This window comes from Leopardus geoffroyi, chromosome X (genome assembly GCF_018350155.1).
Source record: "Leopardus geoffroyi isolate Oge1 chromosome X, O.geoffroyi_Oge1_pat1.0, whole genome shotgun sequence".
NCBI classification, from domain to species: domain Eukaryota; kingdom Metazoa; phylum Chordata; class Mammalia; order Carnivora; family Felidae; genus Leopardus; species Leopardus geoffroyi.
The window spans coordinates 76997749-77015051 of NC_059343.1; positions in this window are offsets into that span (position 1 = coordinate 76997749).

Genomic DNA, 17303 nt, shown 5'->3' on the forward strand with positions numbered 1-17303 from the left:
GAGAACAAACTGAGGGTTTATGGGAGTGAGGGTTTTGGAGGGCTTGGACAATGGGTGATGGGCACTGAGGAAGATACTTGTTAGGATGAACAGTGGGTGTTGTACATAAGTGATGAATCATGGGAATCTACTCCTGAATCAAGACTACACTTTATATTAGCTAAATTGACAATAAATTATTTTTTAAAATATAAAATAAAATATTAAAATATTAATATATATATGATTATTCAGATAATAAAATATATATTTTATACATTACATCATCACAGAGAGGTTAGGAAAGTTTTGTATAAGAAGTGCGATTTGAGCTTGGCTGTGAAGGATGTATCTAATATTTTATAGGTGAAATGATGAGAGGGTGTGGGGAAGTGCACATTGTGGAAGAAATAGAGTATATTCAAATCACCTGCTGTGTTTCAATAATAATATATATATAAGAAAGGGTGCAGATGGAAGTCAGGTGGAAAGGCATCCTAGAAGTGAAAGCGAAACCAAGCAGTTGGAACTTTAAATTGTAGACAATGGCAACACTGATGATTTTTGAAGAAATAAGTAAGATGAATAAATCTATCCTTTAGGAAGTAGTTTAGCATAGTGGTTAACATCTGGTGCTCTGAAGTCCAGACAAAAGTGGATTCAATCAATGAATATTTATTGAGCTACTACACACCAGGGACTATTCTAATAATTGGGGCCGTAGTAGTGATGTGTATTGGCAATCCTCTCCTCTCATAGTACTTAGTTCCTAGCTATGGACAGGAGATACAAATGACAATAACATACAAAAAAATATTTTCCAAATAATTTAAGATAGTGATAAGTGTGATGAAGAAAATGAAATAGGGCAGTATAATGACTGGTCAGGTGCAGAAAACTACTTTAGATTTGATGGTTAAAGAAAGCCTCCCTTGGGTAAAGGTTTCCAGTTAGAGAATGAATAAGTCACATGAATACAAGGTACAGCATTGAAAACATAATGAAGGGTAATATAATAAGGTTGTATGGTGACAGGTGGTAGTACACTCGTAGTGAGCATAGCATAATGTATAAACTTTGAATCACTATGCTTTACACCTGAAACTAATATAACATTGTGTGTTGCTCAAATTATACTGAAATTTAAAAAATAATAAATAAATAAATAAATAGGCCTTCTTGATGAGGTGAAAACCGAGTTGAGATTTGAATTAAATGATGGGATGATCCAGGTGAATATCTGACACAACGTCTTCCAATCAAATGGAATAGTAGATTTAAAGGTCTTTATGTGGGAATGAACTTGATATGTTCTAGAAACAGAAAACCAGTGTGGCTGAGCTGAAGTAAATAAAGAGGACAGCTGCAGGAAATGAACGTCTAGAATAAGGCAGGGGTCTGATTATGTTCATCTTTGTAGACCACAAGAGGGATTTTGTTTTTTATTCTAATGATAACAGGAAACCATTAAAGGTTTTAAGCAGAGTTTGATGTAATATAATTTGATTTTAAAAAGATGGCTCTGGCTGATATGTGGGGAATTTGTAGAAGATGTAGATAAAATTGTAGGGCTCAAGATATGGGGAAGAGAAGAGAAAGACACAGAATTTAAGCAGACTCCAGGTTTTGCGCTGTCAGCACAGAACCCAACATGGGGCTCAAATTCATGACCTGTGAGATCATGACCTAAGCTGAAGTTGGATGCTTAACAGACTGAGTCACTCAGGTGCCCCTCAAGATATGTTTTAAAGATAGAACTTGCAAAACTTGTTCAACATCTTTTGTTTTGTAATTATTTGACCTTGAACAAATTACTTAACTTCACCTCAGCTTCACTGTCCTCATCTGTAAAAAGGAGATAATAATAGTGCTGATGTCACAGAGTTCTTGTGAAAATTAAATTAACACTCCATACTACATAGCTGGCACATCACATATATTCATTCAAGGACAGTGACTGCTATTATTAATATTCTGATTGTGATAACAAGTCTGGATTGAACCTATGAGTGACTAATGGCATAGTGATCCACCAGGAGGCTATTGTGATTATCTATGAATGTTAAAGTGAGAGGCTGGAGTACAGCCACTGAAACGGAAAAGGGGGAATGCATAATGCTAATAAATTTAATTAACACATAGCAAACATTTAATCGAAGTGGGAATACTTAATGTCTTACATTTAAAAAAAACTAATAAAATTTAGAACTAGTAAGTGCAGAGGAGAGTTAAGATGGCAGAATAGTATCAGGACCCTGAGCTTGTCTCATCTATGAAACACAGCTAGATCAGCATCAAACCATTTTGAACACCTAGGAAATTGATCTGAGGATAAATGCAACGATCTGTATAATTTCAGCCAGAGAACTTGACAGGCATGCAGTGCAGAGAGGTTAATTGAGGAAAGAAAAGTTGCAAAGCTGCAGAACATAGGGAACCACTCTCCCAGAGGTAGAGCAAAGAGAGGAAAAGAAAGGTGGAGAGTGCACCACATTGGGATCTTGCAAGAAAAACAATCTCACCAAAAGTAGCTGGAGAAAAAAAGAGAAAGAGTGAAAATGCTTGTAGGGGACTGGACAAGAAATCTGTTCCCCAAAGGCATTGACAGTAAGAAAGGAAAGGGTTTCAATACCAACAGAACTCTATAAATAGAATGCAGAGTCTGAAGGTTTGGAGTTCAGTGCCTGCCTGCTGTCCAGCGAGGAAGTAGGGTGAATCCCTATGAGCAAGCAGCATGGTTTGAGGGGTCTATGTGCCCTGCAGGGAGAAGTATTCCCCAGTTGGAGTGCATTGGATAAAGGCCATACAGCCTCCCCATGGGCAAAATCCTGGCAGACTCCGGAGAGCTGCCACATTTTATATTGGAACAAAGATGTCAGAGGGCAGCAAAATCTGGTGCCAACTGTTTGTTATGATTTACCATAAACTGAGCTTCTGTCACTGCATGACTGTACAACCATTTTCTGGGATAAGCTGGCACCCAGCCACTGCTCAACAAGACCCTCATCCAGAGGAAAAGTGAGGTTCCAAACTGTGGTGGTCTTTGAAGTGTGGGGGTTTGAAACACAGACCCAACTGAGATAAAATTGTGGAGGGAGGCACCACAAGGCAGGTAGCAGCATGGACACAGACAGGGTAAAGGTGAGGAGCAGAAGGAAGCCTGAGATAAAGGAGGGGTGTTTGATCATGTGTCTGTGAAGGCAAAAAATCCCCATGCCAGAGACTAGAGAGCTATGTGAAGACATTTTGACCTCTAGGGCCTGTGCACACATGCACATACACGCATATCCACTCCAGTGATGTAAGCAGTGCCACCAAGTGGAGAATGGAGCTATTACACCAAGTGCCTCCCACTTGTGCCCTCCAGGCACAAATCCCTTCTACCTGCTGCTCAGTTTATGGACTATAGTGTGCTGCAGAGTTTTAGTTCTAGGAAAAACTGGATGTAGATTAATTCAGATTTCATTCTCTGTTTGTATTCTCTGCTTCTGTTTTTACCTATGTGTTTTCTTTTTTCTTTATTTTCCTTCTCTTTCTTGGATACAGACAGGAAATTCTTTTACTCTATTTTCTTTTCCTTATTTTATTTTATTCTATTTTATTATTCAATTTTTTTTAGTTTCTAAAAATTATTTTTTCTTCTCTTTTTTCTCTTTTCTATAAAGTTTCTCTCAACAAGCAACCTAAAGCATATCTAGGGTCTAGCTTTCTTCACTTGATTTTTTAAATTTTCTTTTGTTTTTATTTTTTTAATTTTTATTTTCATAATTTTTTTCTTTCCTCCAAAATGACAAGATGGAGGAATTCACCCCAAAAGAAAGAACAGGAAGAAATGACAACAGGGATTTAGTCAACACAGATATAAGTAAGATGTCTGAACTAGAATTTAAAACCATGACTATAAGAATACTAACTCAGGTTGAAAAAGACATAGAAGACACAATAAAATAATTTTCTGCAGAAACAAAAGAACTAAAATCTACATAGGCCAAAATTAAAACTGTTAGAACCAACATGCAATCTCAAATGGATGCCATGACAACAAGGATTAATGGAATAGAGCAGCGAATCAGTGATATGGAAGATTAAATTATGGGGGAATGGTGCCTGAGAGTCTCAGTTGGTTAAGCATATGATTTTGGCTCAGGTCATGATCTCAAAGTCCATAAGCTCGAGCCCCATGTCAGGCTCTGTGCTGACAGCTCAGAGTCTGGAGCCTGATTCAAATTCTGTGTCTCCCTCTCACTCTACCCCTCCCCCACTTGCACTCTGTGTCTCTCTCAAAAATAAAATAAAACCATTAAAAAAAAGAAGATAAAATTATGGGGAAAAAAGAAACAGACAAAAGAGGGAAACAAAGACAAAAAGATCACAATATAAAACTTAAAGAACTCAGACACTTAAAAAAGGAATAACATTTGTGTCATAGGAGTCCCAGAAGAAGAAGAGAAAAAGGAGCAGAAGGTTTATGTGAGGCTAATCTGGGGAAGGACACAGACATCAAAATCCAAGAAGCACAGAGAAGTCCCATCACAAAACCAGCCATCACCAAGGCATATCATAGTCAAATTCAGAAAATAAACAGACAAGGAAAGAATTATTATAACGGCGAGGGGAAAAAGTCCTTAACTCACAAGGGAAGACAGATGAAGTTTGTAGTAGTTCTGTCCACAGAAACTTGGCAGGCTGAAAAGAATGGCAGGATATATACAATGTGCTGAATGGGAAAAATATGAAGCCAAGAATTCTTTGTCCATCAAGGCTGTCATTCAGAATAGAAGGAGAGATAAAAAGTTTCCCAGACAAACAAAACTAAAGGAGTTCATGACCACTAAATGAGCTCTACAAAAACTTTGATGAGGACTCTTTCAGTGAAGAGAGAACAAAACAAAACAAAAAGATCAAAAGCAACAAAGATTAGAAAAGACCAGGGAATATCACCATAAACACCACCTCTGTGTTTAGTGCAACAAAATGACACTAAATTCATATCTTTCAATAATCACTCTAAATGTAAATGGACTAAATGTTCCAATAAAAAGAGATAGGGTATAAGAATAGATTAAAAAAAAAAAACATCCATCTATGTGCTGTCCACAACTGACTCATTTGAGTCCTAAAGACAACTGCATATTGAACGTGAGAGGATGGGGAACCATCAATCAAGCTAATGGATGTAAAAAAAAAGCTGGACTACCCATATTTATATCAGACAAACTAGACTATAAAACAAAGACTTTAACAAGAAACAAATAAGGGTATTACATTAAGGGGTCTATCCACCAGAGGATCTAACAATTGTAAATATTTATTCCCCAAACGTGAAGCACCCAAATATATAAATCAAATAATAACAAACATAAAGTCATTGATAATAATACAATAATAGTAGGAGACTTTAATGCCCCACTTACAACAATGGACAGGTCATCTAAGCAGAAAACCAAGAAGGAAACAATGCCTTTGAATGACACACTGGACAAGATGGATTTAACAAACATATTCACGACATTTCATCCTAAAACAGCAGAATACACATTCTTCTCATGTATACATGGAACATTCTGCAGAATAGATTACATACAAGGACACAAATCAGCCTTTAGCAACTACAAAAAGATCAAGATCATACCATGCATATTTTCAGGACACAATGCTATGTAACTTCAAAACAATAACAAGAAACAATTTGGAAAGACCACAAAGACATGGAGGTTAAAGAACATACTACTAAAAAATGAATGGGTTAGCAAAAAAATTAAAGAGAACATATGAAAGTACAAGGAATCCAATGAAAATTAAAACACAACAGTACAAAACCTTTGGGATGCAGAAAAGGCAGTCATAAAAAGAAAGAATATAGCAATCCAGGCCTTCCTAAAGAAACAAATGTTTCCAATCCACAGCATAACCTTATACCTAAAGGAGCTGGAAAAAGAACTACAAATAAAGCCCAAAGCAGCAGATGAAAGGAAATAATAAATATTAGAACAGAAATCATTGATATCAAAATTAAATAAAAATGGTAGAACAGCTCAAGGAAACTAGGAGATAGTTCTTTAAAAGAATTAACAAAATTGATAAACCACTAGCCATAAATAACAAAGAGAAAAAGTAAAGGACCCAAATAAATAAAATCATGAATGAAAGAGAGAGATGACAACCAATACACAGGAATGCAAACAACAATATGAGAATGTTATGAGCAATTAAATGCCAACAAATTGGGAAATCTACCAGAACTGAAACAGGAAGAAATAGAAATTTTGAACAGACACAAAACCAGTAAATAAATTGAATCAGTAATCAAAAATCTCCCAACAACCAAGAGTCTGGGGCCAGATGGCTTCCCAGGAGAATTCTATAAAACATTTAAAGAGGAGTTATGGTACCTATTCTTTTGATGATGTTTAAAAAAAAAAAAAGAAAGAAAGAAAGAAAGAAAGAAAGAAAGAAAGAAATAGAATGAAAACTTCCAAACTCCTTCTACGAGGCCAGCATTACCTTAATTCCCAAACCACACAAAGACCCCAGTAAAAAGGAGATTACAGACCAATTAACCTGATGAACATGGATACAAAAATTCTCAACAAGATTCTGGCAAATCGAATTTAACAGTACATTAAAAGAATCATTTACAATGATCAAGTGGGGTTTATTCCCAGGATGTAGGGCAGGCTCAATATCTGCAAATCAATCAATGTGATACATCACATTAATAAATGAGAAGATAAGAACCACATTATCCTCTCAATAGATGGAGAAAAAAACATTTGATAAAATACAGCATCCTTTCTTAATAAAAACCCTCGAGAAAGTCAGGATGGAAGGAACATACCTCAATATAATAAACACCATATATGAAAGACCCACATGTTATATCACCCTCAATGGGGAAAAACAGAGATTTTCCCCTAAGGTCAGGAACATGACAGGGATGTTCACACTCACCACTGTTGTTCATCAAGTTACTGGAAGTCCTATCCTCAGCAATCAACAACAAAAAAGAAATAAAGTTCATCCAAATCAGTAAGGAAAAAGTGGAACTTTCACTCGTCGAAGATGACATGATACTCTGTATGGAAAACCCAAAAGACTCTACCAAAAAACTACTACAGCTGATACATGAATTCAACAAAGTAGCAGGATTAAAATCAATGTATAGAAATTGTTTACATTTCTATGTACCAGTAATGAAGCAGGAGAAAAAGAAACCAAGGAATCAATCTCATTTACAATTGCACAAAAGACCATAAAATAACTAGGAATAAACCTGATCACTGAAGTAAAAATCTGTACACTGAAAATTACAGATAGCTTATGAAAGAAATTGAAGAAGGCACAAAGAGATGGAGAAACATTCCATGCTCATGGATTGGAAGAACAAATATTGTTAAAATGTCAATACTACCCAAAGTAATCTACACATTCAATTCAATCCCTATCAAAATAACACCAGAATTCTTCACAGAGCTAAAATAAACAATTCTAAAATTTGTATGAAACCAGAAAATACCCGAATAGCCAAAGTAATGTTGAAAAAGACAGACAAAGTTGGAGACATCACAATTCCAGCCTTGAGTTGTCATATCAGAATGACTTTCCTAACTTAGATGACTTTCTCAGTTTGCCTGAGACTGTCTCAGTTTGGGAACTGGAAAGTTCTGAATTCAAGGAAAAGCTCTCAGTCCCATGAAAACCAGGATAGTTGGTCACTCTAGTGTCTCACACACTTTCTAAAATCTTAGAGAAAAAACATGTGTGCCTGTCTATATAAATATTTGTGCATCTACATGTTGTTTGATGAATCAAAATGAATATGTGCAGATAAAAAATCAAATAGAATAAAAAGTGAAATTCTTCTTCTGACTTATGGAGAGATACTTAATTTTATCATCAGGATCCCATTCCAATTAAAACAGAAGTGAAACTCAAAAATAAAATTAAAAAAAAAAACAGTAAACCTTTTGCCTAAACCTGAAATGATCTGTTGTTAATCAGCTATGATAAAGGCAAAAACACTTCCTAGTAACCCCTCAAATTGTAGTAATGCTGCCAGCATGCTGTGTTGGGAAAGTAGGATACCAACTTATCTGAATATCTAACTAGATCTTAATTAAAACTAATTGTACAACACAGATTTCTATGTAGTAAAGAACTGGTCTGTGACCCAGTTTTCAGTTGCTACAATAGTTTAGAAATGTTTACTTTTATTGAAGCAGACAACCCAGTATTAGCATTAAAGAAAAATGACTTACATTTATTATTAAGATATTATTTGCAAATGCCATAAATGTTACTGAAAGCAAAGCATGGAGAAAAAGAGGAAGCTGATATTTGAGTAAAATATCTTCTTCTAAGATCCTTACTAAGAGTGTGGTCATTATTTTTTAACATACATTCTAGTCTCAAAACTACTTGAGATAGATCTACAAGTAAGAGTTCCCCTTCAGAATATTTTAAGGGAAAATTCTTCCCTCTTGCAGACACTACTTCAGGGACAGTCAATAATAAAATTAATTTTATGTTAAAATCATCCAAAACACTTCACTTCAAATATATGTTATTTGGGGCCTGATAATAATTGGAAAATATATTTTTAAATTACATCTAATTTACAAAATATATTTCATTATAATTTCTTATTTAATTTTTTAACGTTTATTTATTATTAAGAGACAGACCATGAACAGGGGAGGGGCAGAGAGAGAGGGAGACACAGAATTGGAAGCAGGCTCCAGGTTCTGAGCTGTCAGCACAGAGCCCGACAAGGGGCTTAAACTCACAAACTGCAAGATTATGACCTGAGCCGAAGTCAGACGCTTAACCAACTAAGCCACCAGGTGCCCCAAATTTCTTATTAATCCTCTAAGAGATCTCCCCTAAAGTAGCTTTATTGACTCTAATGACAATTAAAATCATGCTAAGCTTTGGGAATTCAGGGTGACTGGGCCCAAGCCCTCAGGAAAGATGAAGTGGGGGGGGCTGCTTGAGTTGACACCCTCCAGGAAAACTGACTTCATATGGCTGCCTAACATGTCAAGGAATTGGCCTAAATGGCACACCAGAAGCTACAGCTTTGTAAGGATTCACTGTAAATGAAATAAATAAGGGCCTTTGTTCTGGTGGAGGTGGCGTCAGGTCTCATTTCACAAGCAGACCAGAGCACACCTAACTCAAATTCGCCACATTCAGGCCAGGGATCAAACACTGCCTACAGCAGGCAAGGAGAGCCTCTGCAGATGACTGGCCTGAAGGATACAAGAGCCAAAACACAATAGTAGAGTGCACACAGCACACATCAGAGACACTTCCTGAATCACCAGGCTCTGGTCACTTCAGTGAAAACAGGCTGGAAGAAATGGGGGAATTAATTAGTGACCTAGAAGACAAAATAATGGAAAATAATGAAGCAGAATAAAGAAGAAAAATAATTATTACACAAGAATAGACATAGGGAACTCAGTAATCAAAATTAATACATAACAACAAATGTCCATCAAATATAGTAACATTTGTATTATAGGAGTCCCAGAAGAAGAAGAGAGAAAGGAAATGGGGCAGAAACCTTATTTGAAGAAAACATAGCAAAAACTTCCATAATCTGGGAAGAAAAACAGATATCCAGGGGCGCCTGGGAGGCTCAGTCAGTTAAGCATCTGATTTTAGCTCAGGTCATGATCTCACAGTTCATGGGTTTGAGCCCTGCATCAGGTTCTGTGCTGACAGCTCAGAGCCTGGAGCCTGTTTCAGATTCTGTGTTTCCCTCTCTCTCTGCCCCTCCCCTACTCACACTCTATCTCTCTCTCCCTCAAAATAAATATTAAGGAAATTAAAAAAAATAAAAACAGATATCCAGAACCAGAAGGCACAGAGAACTCCCATAAAAATAAAAATAAAAAATAAAAAAAACAGTAGACCAACACCAAGACATATTGTAATTAAATTGGCACAATATAGTGATACAGAAAAAAATCTTAAAAGCAGCAATAACAAAAGAAGTCCTTAACTTACGAGGGAAAACCCATAAGGATAGTTGGAGATTTCTCAATAAATTCATGACAAGTCAGAGGGACTGGAATGACATATTCAAATACTGAATGGGGAAAAATCTGCAGCCAAAAATAAACTATTAAGCAAGGCTATCATTCAGAATAGAAGGAGAGATAGTTTCCTAGACAAACAAAATGAAAGGAGTTTGTAACCACTAAACCAGTCCTGTAAATGTGAATATTCAAGGAGACTCTGAGTAGAAAGGAATGACCAAAAGTGACAAAGACAAGAAAGGATCAGAGAAAATATCCTTAAATAAGACAAATGAAGTAATAAAGTGACACTAAATACATAGCTATCAATAATTACTTTGAATGTAAATGGACTAAATTCTCCAATGAAAATACATTGGATGTCAGAATGGATTAAAAAAAATAAGACCCGGGGCGCCTGGGTGGCGCAGTCGGTTAAGCGTCCGACTTCAGCCAGGTCACGATTTCATGGTCCGTGAGTTCGAGCCCCGCGTCAGGCTCTGGGCTGATGGCTCAGAGCCTGGAGCCTGTTTCCGATTCTGTGTCTCCCTCTCTCTCTGCCCCTCCCCCATTCATGCTCTGTCTCTCTCTGTCCCAAAAATAAATAAACGCTGAAAAAAAAAATTAAAAACAAAAAGTAAGACCCATCTATATGGTGCCTTCAGGAGACTTATTTTAGAAGTAAAGACACCTGCAGATTGAAAGTGAGGGGATGGAGAAACATTTGTCATGCAAACAGATGTCAAAAGAAAGGCAGATTCAGGGCACCTGGGTGGCTTAGTTGGTTAAGCATCAGACAGACTTCAGCTCAGGTCATGATCTCACAGGTCAGGAGTTCGAGCCCTGCATTGGGCTCCATGCTGACAATGTGGAGCCTGTTTGGGATTCTCTCTCTTTCCATCTTTCCATCTCTCTCTGCCTCTCCCCTACTCTCTGTCTCTCTCTGTCTCTCTCTCTCTGTCTCTCTCTCTTTCTCAAAAAAAAAAGGCAGAATAGCATACTTATATCAAACATACTAGAATTTAAACCAAAGGCTATAACAAGAGATGAAGAAGGGTACTACTTCATAATAAAGGGAAAAATACAAGATCTATCAAATGTAAATATTTATGCCCCAAAACTGATAGCACCAAAATACATAAAACAATTAATAGCAAATATAAAGAAACTCCTTGATAATAATGCAATAATAATAGGAGACCTTAACACCCCACTTACAAAAATGGACAGATCATCTAAACAGATGACACACTGGGCGAGATGGACTTCACAAATATAATCAGAACATTCCCTCCCTAAAACATCAGAATACACATTATTTTCAAGTGCACATGGAATAGATCACATATATTAGGTCACAAAGGAGGATAAAATGAATAGGTAGAGTTCAGAGAATTTTTAGGGCAGTGAAAATATTCTGTATCATACTATAATAATGGATATATGCCATTATACTTCTGTCCAAACTTATATAATGGACAACATCTAGTGAATCCTAAGGTGAATTATGAACTGTGTAGTTAAGAAAGGAGGCTATACATGTGTGGGTGCATGGACTATATGGGAAATATCTGTACCTTCTTCTCTAGTTTGCTCTAAATCTCATATTGCTATAAAAAAATCTTTAAAGAGAGAGAGAAGAAAAGAACAATAAACTTATAGCAAAATAGGTAAAAAAAGTAAGACATATTTGTTACACCTGAAACAAATATACAGTACCCCCCATAGGGTAAATGAAAATTAACTGAATTATCATTTTATACCTATCAGATTGTGAATAATTCCAAATTTTGACAACACACTATTTGGCAAAGCTATGGAGAAGTAGGCAGTATGGGACTACAAAAGAGTACAACCACCTTGGAGTTGAATTTGTCATAATTTACCAAAATTACATATTCATTTTTAATAAAGCGTATGACTCAATTTTTGATGCTTGATTACCGACAGCTTTCAAACTCCACCACTCCTTCTTACCCATTACCTGCCCCATCTGGGCAAGTTGCTAAGATAACCTGAGTGCTATCTCTTTTAGTAACATGGGAGATTCTAACCATACAAGTGCTAGCCCTTCATTATCCTAAATAACCCAGAAATCAATCTGAATACTGAGAGAACAAACTCTACAACTAAAGAGATAGAGGAGACCACATTGAAGAAGATATGAAGTGTGGAGATGTGGTTTAGGGGAGATATGGATCGGTGCCACTGCAAAAGGGAGGGAGCTGTGGTCACAGAGAAGAGTGGGAGAGAGGGGAGCACACAAGGGAACACACAAAGAGAACATTTTTCTAAAGCCATTGGCTTGGAAAATGAGAGGGGCTAAATTCCATAAGTTCTTGCAATAAACAGGACTTAAAACCCTGACCTTTAAAAGTCAGAGGTTTTGACTGTGACAGAGTCAAGAGGGCACTGTGTTACTATTGGCGGGAAGGCAGGAAAACAACCTGTGGGAAGACAGCATGGCAACTATGATCTGAATAGCTTCTTGGACACAGAGTAGGTAGAATATTTGCTCTACTTTGAGTGTGTCCCTGAGAGGCAGTGTTCACAGAGACACCTCTCTGAAAACAAAGGAGGTGGTGAGCAACATTTTGCTCCCTCAACCTTCAGAATGAACATGGAACCATCTCTGGGAAATAGCACAGCACCCACACTAGCTGCCTAATTTGCAAACTCCAAGTCCTACTTCTTTTGCTCTAGTGGAACTGCCCTTCCCAGTCACCTTTGCCTCAGTCCCAGTGTGGTAGGTTCCTCCCCGAGAGGATGAGCACAAACTCCTGCCCATACCACGTCTCCCAACCAGAGAGTTTTATAGGGCCTCAGTTCCTGTGGAAGTGATGACAGGTATCATTTCACAAGCATACAAGAGCACACCTCGTTAAAACTTGCCACATTCGGGACAGGGTGCAAGCACTGCACACAGCAGGCAAAGAAAGCCTCTGCAGATGACTGGCCTGAAAGATAGAGCAGCCAAAACACAGAGGCAGAGTGCACCAAGCACACACCAGAGACACTCCCTGAAGTGCCAGGTCCTGAACACTACATGACCTCAACTTCATAAGACCATTACTTTCAGGAGCAGGCTTTCCTAACACAGAAAAGAAGGTAGAGACTTAGAGATAGAATGGTAAGATGATGGCATAGTAGGAGGATCCTAGCCTTATCTTGTCCCTCAAACACACCTAAATAACTATCAAATCATTTCAAATACCCAAGAAATCAATCTGAAGACTAACAGAACAAACTCCACAACTGGAGAGAGAGAAGAAGCCACTCTGAAAAAGGTAGGAAGTGTGGAGACATGGTTTGGAAGAGAAAGAATCATGGGTGCCGTGGAGGGGAGGAAGCCATGGTGGCAGAGAAGGGCAAAAGAGAGAGGAGCACACAGTGGAATGCACAAGAAGACTTACCCAAAACAGTTGGCTGGGAAAACGAGAGGCACTGAATTTCATGAGTTGTTGCAGCCAGTGGAGTATAAAGCCAGTTTTAAAGCTCAGCCAGTTTTGCTGGGTTAGAGCTCTGAGGGCATTTCCCTGTTCCTGGAGAGAAGACAGCCAAACAACCCAGGGGCAGGCAGCATAGAAACAGCCATCTGGAAATCACTTGGGGGAGATTATTCACTCTTCTTGGAGTGCTTCTCTAAGAGGTAGCATTCACTTAGATGCCTTTACAGGGACAAAGGAGCTGGCTGTCACTATTTCCCTCCCCACCTCTCATAATAAATGCAGAGCCACCTGCTGAGGGCAGCTCATCCCTGACACTGATTGCCAAGCCTGCTTGCTCCAAGTCCCATGCACCTGTGCTCTGGCATGACTGTCTTTCTTGGTGAAACCTCCCTTAATCTTAACCTGGCAAGAATTTCCCCCAGAAGACCAACACAGGCACCTGCCCACAGCATGTCTCTACATTATGGAGATTTAAAAAGTCAACAAGCTTGGCTGGGACAGAGCCCTGAGGGGACTGTCCTGCTCCTGGATAGAAGACAGGCACGCAAACAACCCAGAGGCAGATAGTGTGAAAAGAGGGACCAAAAAAATGCCTGGAACACACAGGGGGATTATTCACTCTTCTCAGAGTGCTTCCCTGAGAGCAGCAAGCACAAAGAACCCTCACCAGGGACAAAAGTGTTGGCTGATGCCAGTTCCCTCCCCTTTCTCTCAGCATAAAGGCAGAACCAGTTTTGGAAAACAGCATGTTACCAACACTGGCTGCCTAACTTGTTTACACAAGGTCCCATACCTCTGCACTCTGCCAGTACTGTCCTTCTCAGTCAAGTTTGCCTCAGTACCAGCACAGAATGTCCCTTCCCTAGAAGACCAGCAGAAAACCCTGTCCATACCATATCTCCTGACCAGAGAGTTCTGTAAGGCTTTGATTCTAGTGGAAGTAGTATCAGGTCTCATTTAACAAGCAGACCAGAGCACACCTAGTTCAAATGCACTACACTCTGGCCAAGGATGAAACACTGCCCACTGCAGGCAAGAAGACCCTCTTCAGATTACTGGACTGAATGATAGAACAGCCAAAACACAGTTACAGGGTGCACACAGCACACACTAGAGACACTTCCTGAAGCACCAGGTCCTGAACACCAGGTGACCTCTTCTTCATAAAGCCATTACTCTCAGGAGCAGGAAACATAACAGACTTTTCTAACACAGAGAAGAATACAGAGATTTAGACAAAATGCCAAGATGGAGAAATTTATCCCAAATGAAAGAACAAGATAAAGTCCTGACTAGAGATCTTAGCAGAATATATATAAGTAATATGCCTGATAGATATTTTAAAGTAACAATTATAAGGGCACTCACTGGGCTTTTAAAAGGTATGGAAGACTTCAGGGAGGCAGAAAGAGATAAAACAGTTTAAAAACAATCATAAATGAAAAATGTAATAACAGATTTGAAACAGACTGAATGTAATGACCACAATGATGGAAGAAGTAGAGTAATGAATAAACGATATAGAAGATAAAATAATAGAAAATAATGAAACTGAAAAAAAGACAGAAAGATTATGGATCACGAGAATGGACTTAAGGAATTCAGTGATTCCACAAAATGTAATAACATTTGTATTATAAGAGTCCCAGAAGAAGAAGAGAGAGAAAAAAGGGGCAGAAATTTATTTGAAGAAATAATGGCTGAAACCTTTCCTAATTTGGGGTAGGAAACAAACATCCAAATCCAGGAGGCACAGATAATTCCCACCAAAATCAACAAGAGAAGGCCAAGATCAAGATATATTGTAATTAAATTGGCAAACTATAGAAATAAAGAAAAAAATCTTAAAAGCAACAAGGGAAAAGCAGTCCCTAATTTAAAAGGTAAGACCCATAAGGGTAGCTGGAAATTTCTCCACAGAATCATGGCAAGCCAGAAGAGAGTGGCATGATATATTCAGAGTGCTGAATAGAAAAACTCTGTAGCCATGAATACTCTATCCAGCAAGGCTACCATTGAGAATGGAAGGAGAGATAGATTCCCAGACCAAACAAACAAAAACAAAAACCAAACAAACAAACAAAAAACAAAGGAGTTCATGACCACTCAACAACCCTGCAAGAAATCTTCAAGGAGACTCTTTGAGTGGAGAGGAAAGACCAAAAGTGACCAAGATAGGAAAGGAACAGATAAAATCTCACAAACAAGGACAAAACAAGTAATAAAATGGCACTAAATTAATATCTATCAACAATTACTCTGAATATTCATGGACTAAATGTTCCAATCAAGACATAGACTGTCAGAATGGATAAAAAACAAGGCTCACCTATAGGCTGCCTACAAGAGACCCATTTTAGACCTAAAGACATATGCAGATTGAAAATGAGGGGATGGAGAAATATTTGTCATACAAATGGATGTCAAAGGAAAGCCAAAATAGGAATCCTTTTTATCAGACAAACTAGAAGTTAAAACAAAATCTGTAATAGACAAAGAGGGGCACTATATAATAATAAAGGGGACAATTCAACAAGAAGATATAAGAACTGTAAATATTTATGCACCCAACAGAAAGCACCTATATACACAAAACATTTAATAACAAATATAAAGGAACTAATCAATAATAATAATACAAAATAGTAAGGGACTTTAACACCCCACTTACATCAATGGACAGATAATCTAAACAGAATATCAAGAAGGAAACAATGTCTTTGAATTACACACTGGACCAGATGGACTGAAATTGGAAGAAATAGAACACTTAAGCAGACCAATGACCAGCAAATAAATTGAATCAGTACTAAGAAACCTCCCAATAAAAAAACAATTCAGGGCCAGATGGCTTCACAAGTGAATTCTACCAAACATTTAAAGAAAAGTTAATACCTATACATCTCAAAATATTCCAAAAAATATAAAAATAAGGAAAACTTCAAAATTCATTTTTTGAGGCCACCATTACCCTAATATCAAAACCATATAAAGATTCCACTAAAAAAGAAACAGCTACAAGCCAATATCCCTGATGAATCTGGATGAAAAATTTTTCAGTAAAATACTAGCAAACCCAATCCAACAATACTTAAAAAAATCCTTCACCAAGATCAAGTGGGATTTATTCCTAGTTGTAACAGTAGTTCATTATCTGCAAATTAATCAATGTGATACACCATATTAATAAAAGAAAAATAAGAACCATACGATCATTTCAATAGATGCAGAAAAAGTGTTTGAAAAAGTACAACATCCATTCGTGAAACAAACCACAACAAAGTAGGATTAGAGGGAACATACATCAACATGATAAAGGCCATATATAAAAGATCCACAGCTAATATAATCCTCAATGTGGAAAAACTGAGAGCTTTTCCTCTATGGTCAGGAACCAGACAAGAATGTCCACTCTCACCTTTGTTATTTAACACAGTACCAGAAATCCTAGCCTTAGTAATCAAACAACAAAAAGAAATAGAAGTTATCCAAATCAACAAGGAAGAAGTCAAACTTTCACTGTTTGTAGATGACATGATACTTGATGTAGAAAACCTGAAAGTCTCCACCAAAAAATTGCTATAACTGATACGTGAATTCAATAAAGTCACAGGATAACAAATTCAATGTACAGAAATATGTTAAATTTCTATACACCAATAATGAAGCAGCAGAAAATCAAGAAATCAATCCAATTTACAACTGCATCCAAAAAAATAAGATACCTACGAATAAACCTAACCAGACAGGTAAAAGATCTGTACCCAGTAAACTATAAAACTCTAATTAAAGAAATTGACGATCACACAAAGAAATGGAAAGACATTCAATGCTCATGGATTAGAAGAAC